At 43.8% G+C, this 14646-nt stretch overlaps 1 protein-coding gene across 23 annotated transcripts in view; it reads left to right on the top strand.

The window, feature by feature from the left end:
* SIPA1L1 (signal induced proliferation associated 1 like 1) overlaps positions 1 to 14646 on the top strand; it is a 521644-nt gene that overhangs the window by 130856 nt on the left and 376142 nt on the right. For 10 of the 23 annotated variants that reach the window (XM_059890918.1, XM_059890911.1, XM_059890914.1 and 7 more), the window contains exon 1: positions 4349 to 4813. The exons of 2 other annotated variants lie outside the window; for them this stretch is intronic. The gene's annotated coding sequence lies outside the window, so the exon portion shown is untranslated. Of the gene's footprint in view, positions 1 to 4007; positions 4136 to 4348; positions 4814 to 5035; positions 5176 to 14646 lie in introns of those variants that run through there. 11 more of the 23 variants (XM_059890917.1, XM_059890916.1, XM_005212096.5 and 8 more) reach the window with 3 other exon arrangements.

Raw genomic sequence — 14646 nt, forward strand, 5'->3', positions numbered from 1 at the left:
AGCAAGCACCTTTAATTTCATGGCTGCAGTCACCATCTGCAGTGATTTTGGAGCCCAAGAAAATAAAGTCTGTCACTGTTTCCATTGTTTGCCCATCTATTTGCCATGAAGTGATGGGACCAGATGCCATGATCTTAGTTTTTCGAATGTTGAGTTTTAAGCCAGCTTTTTCACTCTCCTCTTTTACTTTCAAGAGGCTCTTTAGTTCCTCTTTGCTTTCTGTCATAAAGGTGGTACCATCTGCATATATGAGGTTATTGACATTTCTCCTGGCAATCTTGATTCCAGCTTGTGCTTCATCTAGCCTGACATTTCACATGATGTACTCTGCATATAAGTTAAATAAGCAGGGTGACAATATACAGCCTTGACATACTCCTTTTCCAATTTGGAACCAGTCCACTGTTCCACGTCCAGTTCTAACTGTTGCTCCTTGACCTGCATACAGATTTCTCAGGAGGCAGGTCAGGTGGTCTGGTATTCCCATCTCTTGAAGAATTTTCCACAGTTTGTTGTGATCCACACAGTCAAAGGCTTTAGTGTAATCAATGAAGCAGAAGCTGTTTTTCTGGAATTCCCTTGCTTAGATGTTCTAAGATACCTAGTATTCAGGTCAATAGAGTTATATCACCTAGGCTGAAACAATTAAACCCTAAGAGTGAAATAGCATTAGATATAATTTAATCTTGAGTGATTTGAGGGACACTTTGGTCCTTCTTTATGGGTGAGTCATTTCTCTGAATATCAGTTAGTAACATCCTATAGGTTATCATGTGAAATGATAATAGGCTGGATAAACCACATTTTAACTGTAAAACATACCAATGTGAATCCATGTTTATAATATTAAAAAGATATATTTTCCTTGCTTGATAAGACTTTTGTGTTAAAATTCATTCCATATTTGGTATGTTAGGGCATGTTGTTGAGTAGAAGTGAATAACCAGAGGAAATGAATTCAACTGTCCATAGAATTGAAACAAACTAAGAAATGAACAGGGAGGGAGTTCTTATCAGAGGAAAGGTTACACATCCCTGGAGCATGTCGGGGAGGGGGCTGGGCAGAGGTGGATAGAGAGCCAACAGAAGGAGTGGACAGGAAGTGGTTGAGATCTAACCTGTGCTTGACAAACTCTATTTTCCTTTCCCTCTCCTGCTGTCCCTTATCTGTCATTTGGAGACTCCAGGTAGGTCAGTGAAGATGCAGACAGAGTGCCTGATCCAGACAGCCGTGAAGCTGGAACCTCAGCTTTGGTGGATTTTTATGTTTCTCAGAAATACTGGTGAAAGTTTCACCACGAATTAGGGGTAAATAGTTGCCTAGGGTATTGAAAGAGTAGTTTCTGGTCCCTAGGACAATCTCTACTATTCCACTATGCATGAAGGTTAGGGAAATTATCTTTGTAATTTGACTCTAATACCTATCTCTTGAGCCTCATAAGAAACATTGAAAAAAGTTAATAGATTTGGCTAGCACTTGGGTCAGTTATTTCAAATGTATCAAATGGCTATCCGGGAGTCATAAAACAGGTGGCCTTGAAATTGTACTGTGTTTGTGGATACAGATTGGAGCCATCCTTTAAGGGCAAAATTATGTTAAAAGTTGAGCCAGGGTGAATGAACAACAGCCTATTTAAGATACAGTGCTATGTTATGAAAGATAGTTCCTGAAAACAGATCAAGGGGATTGATGGTGATGCTCCAATGTGTTTCTTTGTAAAAATTTGATGTTAAAAATACTGGTCTGTGAATTTAAGACTCACTCTTCTTTCTTCCTTCGATTTTTCCTTCCTTGGTTCCTTACTTCTTCCCTTCCTTCCCTCCATCTTTCCTTCTTCTGGTTACTTTTGGAGGGGGTGTGGATGTATTTAGTTTGGGTTTTTGTTTTGAGTTGGCATATTTATTAAATAACAAGAAATCTGTTTTGAGTTAGTGTAAAAGCAAATAAAGAACAATGGATTCCCTTTGAAATTACTGTAACATGGTTAATATTTTTTTTTATACTTGAGAAAAGAGAACTTTAAAAGCAACCTGTCAACATGTAGCTGAACTTGGTGAAACTCAGCTACTTTAAAATGAAACACTTATTTTAAAAATTGTTTGACATAAATGGAAAATATCTGTTGTTACTGAAAATTTGTATAGGTCTAAAAGCCATAGAATTTTAAACTGTAATGACCTAACATGTGGACTACATCTCATTTTAGAGATGAAGAATCAGAAAGATTAAATAACTTCTCTAGGCGATGGCACCCCACTCCAGTACTCTTGCCTGGAAAATCCCATGGACTGAGGAGCCTGGCAGGCTGCAGTCCATGGGATCCCGAAGCCTCGGACACAACTGAAGTGACTTAGCAGCAGCTTAGCAGGAGACTCAATTATTAGCAAGGCAGAAAAATTCAAATCCTGGTTTCCTGTTTTCGTCCAGTACTTTTTATCACTATATCACTAGGTTTCTAATATAAAAGCTTTCAGTGACATAACATTAAAGTTTGCACCTAACCTAAAAGAATCTTTATGGGTTTCTAGTTCTAAGGGACTGATTTAAATAATGGTTTTAAAATGATTAAAAAATAATGGTTTTCCCATATTTATGTAAATAGGGACGAACTTTTAAAATTGAGATATAATTCACATACCATGAAATCTATTTTTACTCTCATTTTGATATAAACGTTTAAGCTTAACTTCTAGTTACAGTATCCATTTTACTTAGGAGTGAGTATATAAAATCCCCTGGAGAGTTAAACAGCATTTTCAATATCCTTGCCAGGAAACTTCCATAGATAGAGGAGCCTGCCACGGGCTACAGTCCATGGGGGTCGCAAAGTGCGCGCGAACACACACACACACACACACACACACACACAGTCCATGGGGGTCGCAAAGTGCACGCGAACACACACACACACACACACACACACACACTCGCCTAAAAAAAATTTCTACATTTTGGAGTAGGGATGGTGGCGTCTGAAGAAGCTTCATGATTCCCCCTCTCCATGGTGAATAGGTTTTTTTTTTTTTTGAGACAAAAATGGAAAAAGAGAAAGGAGGGATTATAAATACTGAAAAACAGATAATTCTTTGTAACAAAAAGAGGAGGACAGTTTAACAACGTCAAGAACAAAACTGTGCAGCAGAAACTTACAGTCTAGGCCCAAATACTTCCAGGGAAGATGAGGGTACTGAGGAGAAGCATAGCTTTTTGCGTGCATTCCCCCGCCTCCGACATTAAATAAATACCTACTATGTACCAAGTCTGTGGAAGCGCTGAGAATAAATACAAAAAATGGATAAGGCAGATCCTCGAGGAGCTCAGCCTGGTCGTGGCAGCCGCGAAAAGAAGTTGGGGTGGGGGAGTGGGGGCAAGAGGTGCGGCGGGGAAGAGCGTATGGAGTGGTTGGAGTAGAGTATGGAGTCGGTGGAGGTTGGGGGCTGAGGTTAAGACAGGAAGGTTGAAAAACTGAATATATGGTAGGAAATTGGGGGTTCACAGATGTGCTGACTTCGGTGGCAGAAATCTGTCCCAGGACCTCTTAAATAATTAGCCTCATGTGCCAAATTTGGCCAGATGTCATGATGCTGGTCTTCTACAGGTAACGCTCTCGAAGAGGTTTAAAAGTCCTTTTCCCGCTTCCAGCCCTTGCTTTCCCCGCCATTATTAGGGCGTCGGGCAAGGGAAGGTGCAGGTTTCCAACCTGCACCCACGTTTGCAGCCTGGGCTCTCTGCAGGAGACAGGAATCCAAGGCTTTGCTGTCGTCATAGCAACTAGGAGTTCCGCGGTCCCCTCTCCCCGCCCCCGCCCTCCCCCCCCCCCCCCCCCAATCTTCTTCTAACTCGTTCTACTTCCCTCGCCGTCTGGGCTGAGTTGTCGCTTATCTCGCGAGATTTGAGCGCAGCGCAGAACAGCACATTGGTGATCTCACCCGAGACTTGGGGAGGGACGGTGGGAGGGAGCGAAGGAGGGGAAGGAATGGGGCGGGCGAGCGGGGAGGGAAGGGGAGGGGAAGGGCGAGTACGGCTCTGCCACCGCCGGCAACTTTGTGAGCGAGTTCACTGTGTGCGCGAGCAAGTGAGCGAAAGTCAGAGCGCTGCTGAGTCCCCGGGAGGAGGGTCCCCGGGGAGGGCCAGGTCTGGGCTTCAAAGGCCGTCCACCCCTCCACCCCGGCCCCCCACAAGCCGCTCCATCCTCTCCCGCCTCCGTGGCTCCCTCCCCATTTCCTCCCCCACCAACCCTCCCGGGCCTTCTCGCCCCCCGTCTTGCAGTTACCTGTCCCCTCCCCCCAACTTGGCACGCACCTCCCCTTTCCCCAGCGTCCACCTCGGACCTTCCCCCAACCAGCCACTCCGCACTCACTTTCCGCGCCGGCCGCCCCCTCGGCTCTTTCTTTTGCGGGGGGGGCTGGCGGGCGGGATGGGGGGCGCTGGACCTCGGAGGCGGCGCCAGCGGGGACCCGAGCGCCCAAACAATAGTTGATGCCCAGGGACTTGGGGGGTGCACCTCCGCCCCCCCTCCCAACTCCGCCGAGAGCGCAGCACCCCCGCCGGCTTTTCTCCAGCTTGCATTCCGGGTCCCCTACGGATCCAGGCTCGGGAGTTGGGCTGATTGCGCCTCCACCTCCCCCGAGCCCCCCCTCCCCCTCCGCGCGGCGCCCGACCCGGCCTCGCAGCCTTCTGTTATCCGCAGAGGAGGTGGCGAGTGAGCGCGCGCGGACCGTCTACACGGTTTCTCTCTCTCTTTCCCCCCCAGGGAGAGCGCGCGGCGGACGCGCCCGGACGCGCGGCGGCACCGGGAGGCCGGGCCGAGCGGTAAGTGGCTCCGGCGCCCGGGATTCGGGGAGGGGAGTTGAGGGGTGCAAGACTGTTGACAGCCCCTACCCCATTTTTGGCTAGGGCGCGGGTCCGGGGCACGGAGCAGTACACCGGGAGGCCGGTCAAAGTTTTTAATTTCCGATTTGGTGGCGTGCTGATAGCGCAACCCGGCGGGGGCGAGTCCGAGCTGCACCGTGCCCGGCGCGCGCGCGCGCGCGCACCTCGGAGTCTGAATCTGCACAACTCTCCGCCAGGCGCCTGTGCGAGAGGCCGGGAGATCCGCGCCCCGGTCCGGGTAGCTGCGCCCACTCAGCCGCTCTCGTTTCCACCCGGCTGACCCTTCCCCTTCAGTCACCTGGGTGAGCGCTTTGCACGCTGTGCTGGAGGGACAGGCCGAGAGGTTTGATCGTGAGAAAGGGGGAAGAGCAGCTCGGTGCCCGTGGGTGGTTCATTTCTCTCCCGGGGGTCTGGTGGGGAGCGAAATCCTAGGATGCTCTAAACCTGCTTTTTCTTGGAGCAAGTAAGCCACGAGAGGGCTGAGGCGTTGTGAAGGTACTGCAGAAAAGAACTTTTTCTTCTTCGCTCCATCTGTTTCCAACTTCGATCCTGACCTTAAAGGAAATTTGCCAAGCTCCCTATCGCTCCACGGCATTTCTAGGTGGACAAGTAATCTTGTTGGGCAGGTTGAAATTTCATCGGTTCACTATTTGGAGAACATAGAGACGAGGGAAGTGGCTCACTTTCAAGGAAGATGTTTAATTGAGTTGTTGGTATTCGTTTTGAAGAGAAGCAAAACTAATGGACACTAGGATGCATTTATCTTACAAATTTTATTTTTCTTGACGCGTATTTTAGAGGCAGCACTCAGTGAAATTCTTACTACCTGCTAAACGATTACATTTGTAAACTGGGAGCCTGTGATGCGATGCAAATTTCAGAGTAGAGGTGTCGACTTTCATCAGGTTCCAGGTCTGTCTGGATGAACTGGGGTTGGCGTTTCCTCTATAAAGCAAACCTTTCATGTTGAAACTCTGACTCAGACTCTTAAAGCCATTGTTTTTATACTTGTACTCTGTGGGAGTTAAGTGTCAACTTTCTCTCATTTTCTCATATGGAATATTCATCCCAGGCAAAGATTCTCTCACTTAATATTTTGGAAAAGTACAGGATAAAGTCCTGTAGAACCATTGTCTGCACCCAGTTTAGTAACATAAAAATTATAGTATTAATTTTCTATATAATCCGGATTTAATGACCTTCACTTTCCTCTTTTTCATTTTTTCCAAAGCTCCAATTAAGCCACCTTTAGCAGAATTAAAAAATCTGATGGAAATAATATAGAACAGTGGTAACAGGAGTGGTCTCAAATAAAAGGTTTTCATAAAGCAGGTTATGGTCACTGAAGTGTCTATTAGATGACGTGCCAGTTCTTAAGGAGAAAATTAATGTTAAAACATTTTTCCCATGAAATAAATAATTTATACTTAGGCATTAGCAATTAACAGTGCATTTAAAATGCTTTGGGTGATGATTTGCACATAAATGGTTAGGAGCAAAATAAGAGATTTTGAAGGGTGAATGATATTTTGTGGCTGTTAACTTATTTTCTTACGTTATGAAGAAATAACTTCCCATTATGCTCAAGTAAAGGACTCCTGAAGTTGACTATATCATTATTGTCTAGTTGAGTGAGAGAACAAGTTTGGCAGGTGGCTCAAGACAGTCAGCAGGTGTTGCTGATAGCTTCTCTGTGGTGGCTGGTACTGCTCCTTGAGTTTGAAATTGCTGTTTTGGTGAAGTGAACTTTTTAGATCTGAAGTGTCAGGCAGTATTAACTGTGACTTCATCATAGGATTCTATGATGAGGTTGATGAACTCCTGGTAATAATTGCAATACTAATTGCAAAGCAGCTCACTCAGTTTTATAGTAAGAGTCTTTTAACTCTGTCCTTTCGCTGTGATTTCCTGGTTTTCTTACTTTGCTTTTGCATTGAATTAGATGTGTAATTTTGGTGTAGGTCTCTCCACCCCTATCCCTGGCCACAGTTTGAATTTTTTTTAAAACGACTATTGAAAAATACCTTCTAGTAACTTTATTGAAGCCATAAATTGAAGATTGCTGGAGATGAGCGATTGTGCAGAGACTTTGGAGGACCTTGGTTGACTGTGAGTTGGGACATGTATCTGTTCTATCAGTTAAGAGTTTTTCAATGAATGGCTGTTTTCTCTCTTTGAGCTGTGAAACAGGAGCATGAGGAGAGGCGGAGCATGTTTAAGAGTACAGATCCTCTCAATCTTTGCAGTTTAGGGGAATGTATGTAGTGATTGACGATAACATGAATACATGCTTCCTATTGGTCCTCACTGTCCTGCCCTCATTTCTGTTGGTCCATGTCAGTGTACATATGAAGTATACCTAGCCCGAAGATTTTCAGGTGACATTGCAGATTTGAGCCTTTTGGTAAACTGATGAAATTGGACTTTCTTTAAAGAAGACAGACTGACTCATCCCCATAACATAGAGCTTTGTTGTTCAGTTGCTAAGTCTTGAGTAGATCTAGTCCTCTGATGGGAGAAGGCAATGGCACCCCACTCCAGTACTCTTGCCTGGAAAATCCCATGGGTGGAGAAGCCTGGTAAGCTGCGGTTCATGGAGTCACTAAGACTGAGCGACTTCACTTTCACTTTTCACTTTCATGCATTGGAGGAGGAAATGGCAACCCACTCCAGTGTTCTTGCCTGGAGAATCCCAGGGACTGCGGGGCCTGGTGGGCTGCCGTCTATGGGGTCGCACAGAGTCGGACACGACTGAATCGCCTTAGCAGCAGCAGCAGCAGTCCTCTGATATAGAATGCATCTTTTTTCCTTTCAACTCAGATCACAGAATTTTATATCTCCAATTCAGAAAAAAAAATTATCTCCATAATATCACTGTATTCCTAATCTTTCGAGGTTTGTAGTAAGTCAAACGGTATTTATTGAGTGCCTCTGTCTGGGAGGCATGCTGTTGAGTTCTGTGATTCCAGTGGTGGGTAAAACTGTGTTCTGGGGCTCAAGAAACTTACAGTGCGGTGGGGCATTTGTAGTGGCCTTCCCTGGTTTGATGTTCTGATACCCTGAGACCCCTATAAAAGTTTTGCATACTGCCAATTATTTTTGAATTATAACATATTTGAATTACTTTTGGAAAGAATGGGGCCCAGTATTTGTCTTTAGGCTTTCCTGGTGGCTCAGGCGGTAAAGCATCTGCCTACAATGCGGGAGACCCGGCTTCGATCCCTGGTTCGGGAAGATCCTCTGGAGAAGGAAATGGCAACCCACTCCAGTATTCTTGCCTGGGAAATCCCATGGACAGAGGAACCTGGTGGGCTACAGTCCATGGGGTCGCAAGAATGTTTGGGTTTCAAATTTTCCAGCTTTGGGATATTAAAAAGTAATCAAACCTTTTCCTGAACTATCTTTCTGGAAAAAATGTATTTTTTTTTTTCCTCAGCAAAGCTTCATCTCTTTGCTGCAGAACTTACTGAGAATATGTGTATGAAAGAAACTTGTAAACCATAGTTTTATTTGCAATTGCATGTTCTTACTTTCTGACGAATAGATTCGTAGATTGTTAGAAGGGATTTTGAGCATAAATCATTTAGCCCTTCTCCATTTTCCAGATGAGGAAACAAGCCCAGAAAGTTGAAGTGATTTTTTTTGAAGAGTATAGGAGAACTAGTCAGTGATCATGCAGTGATTGGAAGACAGGTCTTCAGACTTAACTGTATTCTTTTGTTTGCTGTTATTCCCCTCCCCCCCATCTTAGAGTCTATCGTGTTAAAATTTATTTACTACTTTTTCCCTCCACTCAAGTGTTCAGTATTTATTAGATGTCTAAAATGAGAAGAAGCAAAACTTAATGAGACAAAATGTACATGACGATTGAAAAGCCATGAAACACTGCATTGATGTAGTGTTTGGTAACTAAGCTTTAGAGTTACTCAAATTATGAAGTTGTGGAGAAAGAAATTATGAGTTAGTTAAAAATATTTACATCATAGAGCCTGTAGTTTTTTTTTTTCAACTCGGAGGATAATATACTTGTATACACTTTAGAGAAGCCAGATTTAATTTGTGGTTGACCATTTTTTCCTTTCTTAAACTCATTTATCATTTGTAAAAAAGTTGTGCCCCCCTTATTTTTGTAACAGTGGCAACTTCAGGCCTTGTCTCTCAGCTACAGGTAAGGGTTATTGGGAAGTGAGGCTAGGGAGGATTTGTTAGGTGGAGGTATAATTGCACATAAAACAGGAAAATGTTGTAGAAGCTTCCTGTTGAAAATGTGAGTGATATATATATATATATATATGGCCCCACCCAACTTCCACTGGGGTAATCTGAGCCAGGAGAGAAGAAACATCCTTGCCACTTGGGTGACTGCCCTTTTGATGAGGGACTCTCCCTTCCCCCAGGAGGGTAAAGCGTTGTGTTATTGCTTCATTGCTCACACAAAAATTTGTATCTGTTCCACATTCAGTGCTATTTAAAATAGGGGTGTTCCACTATCACTTGAGGGTGACAATCTAAGAACCTTCTATCTATTGCACTTGTAATGTTTGGGTCTGGGAAATTGGCCTCATTGGATTTTTGTTTTTTTTCTATGCTTAGCTAATTGAAAGAAAAAGAAAAAAAAAAAAAGCCAAACAAAACCCACACACTTTTATAGCACTTTGTTTTTGAAGGGTTTTATACAGACTAGGTTAATTATTCTTAGACGATAGCTCATTTATTCGTTCCGCGGGCTTTTGATGAGCACTGGAGCAAGTCGTAGAAACATGGAAAAGATCCCCTTCACCTTGGACCACTTAAACACAGATGGTTTGAGTGAGGGTGAGTAACACAAGTGTGACCGGGTTCGTGATCACCTGGGTAAGAGAATGCATAGGGAGTGTCTTTTGAGGTTAGGGACTGGTCCACATCCACTTTCGCCTTTTATTTCTGCCTGGGAGGAGTGACATAACTCCAGCTGTGAAGAGGACGTGAGTGAGTGTTTTCTTGAGGATCTAGAGAGATGACACCAAATGACACGGAGGAAGGTCAGGGGCTGCTTTTGTTGAACTTTAGTCAACAACAGTGCCTTGAGGGGGTGTGCCACAGAGGCAGGCGAAGCTGTTTCTCTCGGCCTCTGCAGGTTGGGATGAGAATTTTCAGCCTTTGGATTCCTAATTTGTTACTTGTCATGTTGCACCAAGTTCTCCCTCTAATTAGAATTGTAGTATGCCTAACTTTAAATTGTGGGAAACGGGCAATTACATAATGTTAGATTTCCCTTTTTTTGAGTTCAGGAGAGGCATGGGGAGAATGTTTGCTTGTTGGAGAATGCTGACCTGGAGATGGAGAGTTACTGATCTGCACAAACACAGGGGTCACTTAGAGGCGACTGGAGCTGACTGACCAGCCGGCCGTGGTGGCCACTGGCTTCCTTTTTTTCTTTCTCCTCCCCTAGAGTAGGTCCCGGTTAAGTGATTTTCACAGACACCAGAGTGAATTTTGGTTATTTTTCTTTTCTCTGTTTTTTCCAGAAAGCCTTTTACCAGAGCTATAAGTATAGTCTATAATCTTTGATTGTTCTTCTGCGGCTCAACGTCTTGCTCTCTTTTAGAATGAGGTCCAGACTTCTCAGGATGAAGCTATTAAGAAATAAAAAGCAAAGGACTGTGTGCTGAATGACCACATTCCTATAGTCAAGACTTGACTCTGATCAGTATCATTTACGTTGGTTCCTATATTATTTTTTTCTAATTCATTTTTTTTATATTCTCAATTATTTGCCTAGATAGGAATTATAGTTTGATATATTCTGAGATCTTTGCATTTCCTTTTACAATCTTAGTTCTCAGAATTGACTGACTGTTGGTTTTTATAAGTTTCTTTTCATTTTCTGATGCTTTCAGAGAAACAACTGATGACTAAACTGTGATGTTTCATGTCTTTAAGAACAGAGGGTACTTATATGGAGATACTTATAGGAGGTATATATAATTATACATTAATAGAATGTTGTAAAATTTTCACCCAGTTTGGCTAACTCTGATTCCTTGTTTCACCTGTACATCAGATCAGATCAGTCGATCAGTCGTGTCTGACTCTTTGGGACCCCATGAATAGCAGCACGCCAGGCCTCCCTGTCCTTCACCAACTCCTAGAGTTCACTCAGACTCACGTCCGTCGAGTCAGTAATGCCATCCAGCCATCTCATCCTCTGTTGTCCCCTTCTCCTCCTGCCCCCAATCCCTCCCAGAATCAAAGTCTTTTCCAATGAGTCAACTCTTCGCATGAGGTGGCCAAAGTACTGGAGTTTCAGCTTCAGCATCATTCCTTCCAAAGAAATCCCAGGGCTGATCTCCTTCAGAATGGACTGGTTGGATCTCCTTGGAGTCCAAGGGACTCTCAAGAGTCTTCTCCAACACCACAGTTCAAAAGCATCAATTCTTCGGCACTCAGCCTTCTTCACAGTCCAACTCTCACATCCATACATGACCACAGGAAAAACCATAGCCTTGACTAGATGAACCTTTGTTGGCAAAGTAATGTCTCTGCTTTTGAATATGCTGTCTAGGTTGGTCATAACTTTCCTTCCAAGGAGTAAGCGTCTTTTAATTTCATGGCTGCAGTCACCATCTGTAGTGATTTTGGAGCCCAGAAAAATAAAGTCTGACACTGTTTCCACTGTTTCCCCATCTATTTGCCATGAAGTGTTGGGACCAGATGCCATGATCTTCGTTTTCTGAATGTTGAGCTTTAAGCCAACGTTTTCACTCTCCACTTTCACTTTCATCAAGAGGCTTTTTAGTTCCTCTTCATTTTCTGCCATAAGGGTGGTGTCATCTGCATATCTGAGGTGATTGATATTTCTCCCTGCAATCTTGATACCAGCTTGTGTTTCTTCCAGCCCAGAGTTTCTCATGATGTACTCTGCATATAAGTTAAATAAGCAGGGTGACAATATACAGCCTTGACATATTCCTTTTCCTATTTGGAACCAGTCTGTTGTTCCATGTCCAGTTCTAACTGTTGCTTCCTGACCTATGTACAAATTTCTCAAGAGACAGATCAGGTGATCTGGTATTCCCATCTCTTGAAAAATTTTCCACAGTGTATTATGATCCACACAGTCAAAGGCTTTGGCATAGTCAATAAAGCAGAAATAGATGTTTTTCTGGAACTCTCTTGCTTTTTCCATGATCCAGCGGATGTTGGCAATTTGATCTCTGGTTCCTCTGCCTTTTCTAAAACCAGCTTGAACATCAGGAAGTTCATGGTGCACATATTATTGCTGAAGCCTTGCTTGGAGAATTTTGAGCATTACTTTACTAGCGTGTGAGATGAGTGCAATTGTGCGGTAGTTTGAGCATTCTTTGGCATTGCCTTTCTTTGGGATTGGAATGAAAACTGACCTTTTCCAGTCCTGTGGCCGCTGCTGAGTTTTCCAAATTAGCTGGCATATTGAGTGCAGCACTTTCACAGCATCATCTTTCAGGATTTGGAATAGCTCAACTGGAATTCCATCACCTCCACTAGCTTTGTTCGTAGTGATGCTTTCTAAGGCCCACTTGACTTCACATTCCAGGATGTCTGGCTCTAGGTCAGTGATCACACCATCGTGATTATCTGGGTCATGAAGATCTTTTTTGTACAGTTCTTCTGTGTATTCTTGCCACCTCTTCTTAATATCTTCTGCTTCTGATAGGTCCATACCATTTCTGTCCTTTATCGAGCCCATCTTTGCATGAAATGTTCCCTTGGTATCCCCTAATTCCCTTGAAGAGATCTCTATTGTTTTCCTCTATTTCTTTGCATTGATCGCTGAAGAAGGCTTTCTTATCTCTTCTTGCTATTCTTTGGAACTCTGCATTCAGATACTTATATCTTTCCTTTTCTCCTTTGCTTTTCGCTTCTTTTCTTTTCACAGCTATCTGTAAGGCCTCCCCAGACAGCCATTTTGCTTTTTTGCATTTCTTTTCCATGGGGATGGTCTTGATCCCTGTCTCCTGTACAGTGTCACGAACCTCATTCCATAGTTCATCAGGCACTCTATCTATCAGATCTAGGCCCTTAAATCTATTTCTCACTTCCACTGTATAATCATAAGAGATTTGATTTAGGTCATACCTGAATGGTCTATTAGTTTTCCCTACTTTCTTCAATTTCAGTCTGAATTTGGCTGATCTGAACCACAGTCAGCTCCCGGTCTTGGTTTTGCTGACTGTATAGAGCTTCTCCATCTTTGGCTGCAAAGAATATAATCAATCTGATTTCCGTGTTGACCATCTGGTGATGTCCATGTGTAGAGTCTTCTCTTGTGTTGTTGGAAGAGGGTGTTTGTTATGACCAGTGCATTTTCTTGGCAAAACTCTATTAGTCTTTGCCCTGCTTCATTCCGTATTCCAAGGCCAAATTTGCCTGTTACCCCAGGTGTTTCTTGACTTCCTACTTTTGCATTCCAGTCCCCTGTAACGAAAAGGACATCTTTTTTGGGTGTTAGTTCTAAAAGGTTTTGTAGGTCTTCATAGAATCGTTCAACTTCAGCTTCTTCAGTGTTACTGGTTGGGGCATAGACTTGGATTACTATGATATTGAATGGTTTGCCTTGGAAATGAACAGAGATCATTCTGTCGTTTTTGAGATTGCATCCAAGTACTGCATTTCGGACTCTTTTGTTGACCATGATGGCTACTCCATTTCTTCTGAGGGATTCCTGCCCGCAGTAGTAGATATAATGGTCATCTGAGTTAAATTCACCCATTCCAGTCCATTTCAGTTCGCTGATTCCTAGAATGTCGACATTCACCCTTGCCATCTCTTGTTTGGCCACTTCTAATTTGCCTTGATTCATGGACCTGACATTCCAGGTTCCTATGCAATATTGCTCTTTACAGCATCGGACCTTGCTTCTATCACCAGTCACATCCACAGCTGGGTATTGTTTTTGCTTTGGCTCCATCCCTTCATTCTTTCTGGAGTTATTTCTCCACTGATCTCCAGTAGCATATTGGGCACCTGCTGACCTGGAGAGTTTCTCTTTCAGTATCCTATCATTTTGCCTTTTCATACTGTTCATGGGGTTCTCAAGGCAAGAATACTGAAGTGGTTTGCCATTCCCTTCTCCAGTGGACCACGTTCTGTCAGATCTCTCCACCATGACCCGCCCATCTTGGGTTGCCCCACGGGCATGGCTTAGTTTCATTGAGTTAGACAAGGCTGTGGTCCTAGTGTGATTAGATGGACTAGTTTTCTGTGAGTATGGTTTCAGTGTGTTTGCCCTCTGATGCCCTCTTGCAACACCTACCGTCTTACTTGGGTTTCTCTTACCTTGGGCATGGGGTATCTCTTCATGGCTGCTCCAGCAAAGCGTAGCCATTGCTTCTTAACCTGGACGAGGGGTATCTCCTCACCACTGCCCTACCTGACCTTTTTCACCTGTACATACTTAGGGAAATAAATGGAAAGGAGTATTTTTGCAAGAAATTTAAATATGTGACTTGTGCGAACCATACTGCCTTTTCTTTCAGAGACTGAAAACAAGTTGTTCTTACTCTTGAAGTAAGAGCTGTGTGTAGTTGATTTAACTCCTCCCTTTCCCCCGACCATACTTCTGGCTGCCCCAACGAAGACCTCAGAAGGTTCTGCCAATATATTTTGCTAGAGTCTATAATTTCTGAGTAGCTGGAATTTCCCGTGTAAAGAGGGCGTGCTCTGTGTGCATATGTATGTTTGGGATGGGGTTTGACTCCTGGCTCAGAATGTGCCCTTGGGAAACCCGTTAGGAGGCTTAAGACTGAAAGTGG

The sequence above is a fragment of the Bos taurus genome, chromosome 10 (genome assembly GCF_002263795.3).
Source record: "Bos taurus isolate L1 Dominette 01449 registration number 42190680 breed Hereford chromosome 10, ARS-UCD2.0, whole genome shotgun sequence".
In the NCBI taxonomy this organism is placed as follows: domain Eukaryota; kingdom Metazoa; phylum Chordata; class Mammalia; order Artiodactyla; family Bovidae; genus Bos; species Bos taurus.